Below are 3,745 nucleotides of genomic sequence, written 5' to 3'. Positions count from 1 at the left end.
ATTGGATTTAATTTACATTAGTACTAGCCATTTGCATGCGAAGGCCATTCATAGCCAGTCTCTCTTGGTATATTAACGTTCCTGTTTTTGTTTCTTCCATTCTGCTGTATGCCCCTTCTCTAAGAATTTGTGTTGCGAAATATGCTTAAAAATGACACAGTGATTACGGATTACAAATTATTATTATTATCATCTGTTTGAATTCAATCCACCTCTATCCTACTTCCACGATCATGTCTTCCATCATCTTCCTAATACCCTCTTCCCTGCTAAACCTTTCCTATCCTTATTAGGCAGAAAAAAGTAACCAAATAAGTAATAGGTCATATCACCTAAAGTTTTCAGCAGAACAGAATTTGTAATATATTACAACATTGATGCAACATCGATAAGCTATAACGAGTAAAAGAATTGACTCGATCAATTACCATTGTTTTTATTACCACTGAGTCGGTTTCTGTTTTATGTTGCCAACATTTAATTTTTTAACCATGATTTTCAACACTTCTACGATTTACGGGTATGCAGCTTCAAACGATGATTAAAAACGATTTAACAAACCGATGAAGTGTTGAAAATCATGCTGAAGAAAATAAAATTAAAATGAAAAAAATGAAATATCCGAATGATGTGGAATAACTTCTTGCACGCAGTGCAAACAACTGTTTAACAGTTCCAAGTAACTGTTTTGAAAAGTAATTTGAAAAACCCCGCATGATTATGATTATAATTATAATTATTATTTTTCAAAGTATGTTTCTTACTCAACCAATTTGATTTTCCTAATCCCAGTAACCATTGATTATCCTCGTCCCATACAAATTGACAACTAATTTCGGAATCAAAAAAGCTCCTTTTGACAGAATGGGTGGAATGAATTTCCATAGGAACCGTTCGCTTTGTTCTTAGCATCACATACGTAGTACACATTGGTGTCCTCATCGACGGCATTATTTTGATCCAAAAATGGATTTTAATTAGTTCAGATTTGGTTTAGCTTACAATGACAAATATTTTGAGTGCTTTTTAAGGTATTTCAGTGCAAATAACGAAGATTCTAAGATTGTTTGTGTATAAGGCAAGTCGTCAGAAAGCTTGTTTGGGGAAATGTTTTTACCCATGCTGTTAATAAGTGACGTTCAAATTTTGCTATAAAAAACAGGCTATGAGACCACCAGATCTTCATACACTTTGGTCAAAACAATAAGTTGCTGGAAACCCGAACAATCCGGTCCGAGTGGATAGTTGGGTAAACGTCTAAGGACAAATTTAGTAATAAAGTAGGCCATATTTTCAATAAAGACAGATCCAAACGCAGAAACTCTTGGAATTAAGAGGCTTGAATACAACATCTAAAATAGGAGAGAAACCAAGCCAAGCCCAAGCCAAACACCCCCTTCCGCCTGTATAGGCTTTCCAACCTTTGGATTAGAAGCAACTAGAGGGAAGGACTGGTTAGTAGGCAAAGTATCAAAGACTCTATTCACAATTGCTGTTTGTTTCTCCTTCGCTACAACCCTGCGACTCTTGCTGAGGGCCAATCCTTTGCGAGGCCTGCCGAAGAAATTCGGTTCGTAACAACTACACCTTAGCTACAGTAAATTAGATTTCATGCGTATTTTCACACAAACAAATCTCAGGAATGTATTTTTCATTCTTTTTTTTATTAAAAAATAGTTTTTAAAGTAAAAAGCGTCATAGGTAACGACAAGATTATGTCTTCTGTAAACATAAACTGCCCTATTAAATCTACCTTTATCGAAGCACGTGTCTACTCTTTGTTTTCAGGTCTTGAAATTGTTGGCGGTTTCGGACACTTCTGAGGCAGGTCAAGACCGCAAAGCGGTTGTAGCGCCGGATAAGTTAAATTGAAATTGTTTAGTACTAGCTGTGTGGCAACCGGAAAAATAAGAAATTCTTCTTTGGTTGTTTTTTACACAGAACTTCTTTGAAAAGCTTGAACGTTAGAAACTGGCGCTCTAACCATAAAAAAAGAATAAAGTGAATTTGTTAGGTAAGCACTGAGGGTGCACCAAAAACATAGTTTTTTTTTTACTCTCGGTGATCTTCGCTCTTGAGTGTTTTTATCGCAATTATTTTATTTTGAACGATTTTCTCCCTTTTTATGCCTATGTACACACACAAAAACATCGCCTTAGCTGACAGTTTGTTGGAACCTTATAACAGTTTCCAGCATTGGGGCCCTTCACGATTCTAGTCAGTTTTTTTGTATGGAGTTTGACAGTTGGAGGCTGAAATCATGTAAACACTCCATACAAAACCACACACAAAACTAGCCTGCAATTTTCAGTCTAGATTATTCTAGTCTCAAAGCTAGAATTAGATTCGAGTGCCTGCTCGAAAATACGGTGTTGTTTACATTTATCCCAAGATGAATTAAAGAGATCAGGTGGTGGAATCTAGAATCAAAGTGTGTGTAGTCCAGGTGGTCACATAGTATGTTTTTTATAACCAAATTTGAATATCACTTTTTGACAAGATGGGTGAAAACTTTTGTTCAAACAAGCTTCCTTGAGGCTTGACGAATACTCAAAACACGCTTAAAATCTTCATTCAGAAGCAGAAGCGATAAAAATCAGCCTCCTATATTCATACACCTAGGGATAAGCCCACCTGTATATTATACTCACTTAAATAGCTGCTCGAAAACTGCTATACAATGCAAACAGCTGACAGGCTGAAATTTCAGCCTACAAACTTACAACGGAAAGGGCCCCATTGATCTTAAACATGTAGTTATTGTTGTGTTTTTGCTCTTTGCACTTATTACTTTTATTTACACATTAAAACTTTACATAATAAATAATAATAAACGAAATACAAACACGTTAAAACGTACAACACTTTACAACGCAGGCTGCGCGCCAGCCGCACCGAGCGCCCCTGCCGAGATCTCCTGCTTGATCGGCCTTCGTGCACACACTGCCGTCCCCGTGGACGTTGACCGGTGGCAGTGCAACTGCCACGGCAAGTCCAGGGGTCGGCACGCACGGCTGTCCACAACAGTTATAGTACCTTTGATTCATGATTACCGATTAACTTTATACCAGAAACTCCCATCGGAAACGATTATATTTCATTTTCGTTGAGATTATATCTGAGCATTTTCTTCAATCTCTGTTCGCTTCCATCGGCAACGGTATTCCACAGGCCAAATACCTACCTACCAAGACCAAGAACTACGCTATTACACACTTTACCCAGACCCCTAAGCGCAACATGAACTCATACAACGCGAATGACCTATAACGTATCGATAACGTGTCAGTGGGGGCCTTCACGATTCTAGTTAGTTTTTTTGTATGGAGTTTGACAGTTGGAGGCTGAAATCACGTAAATACTCCATACAAAACCACACAAAAAACTAGCCTGCAATTTTCAGTCCAGATTATTCTAGCCACAAAGCTAGAATTAGATCCGTGTACCTGCTCGAAAACACGGTGTTGTTTACATTTATCCCAAGGTGCATTAAAGAGATCAGGTGGTGGAATCTGGAATCAAAGTGTATGTAGTTCAGGTGGTCTCGTAGCATGTTTTTATAACCAATTTTGAACATCACTTTTTGAAAAAACGAGTGAAAACTTTTGCTCCAACGAGCTTTCTGGAGGCTTGACGAATACTCAAAACACTCTTAAAATCTTCATTCAGAAACAGAAACGATAAAACTCAGCCTACTAAATTCATACACCTTGGGATAAGCCCACCTTTATATTATACTCACATA

Source organism: Anopheles merus, chromosome 2R, assembly GCF_017562075.2.
Source record: "Anopheles merus strain MAF chromosome 2R, AmerM5.1, whole genome shotgun sequence".
Classification (NCBI taxonomy): Eukaryota; Metazoa; Arthropoda; class Insecta; order Diptera; family Culicidae; genus Anopheles; species Anopheles merus.
Note: the sequence above shows the minus strand (reverse complement) of the source record.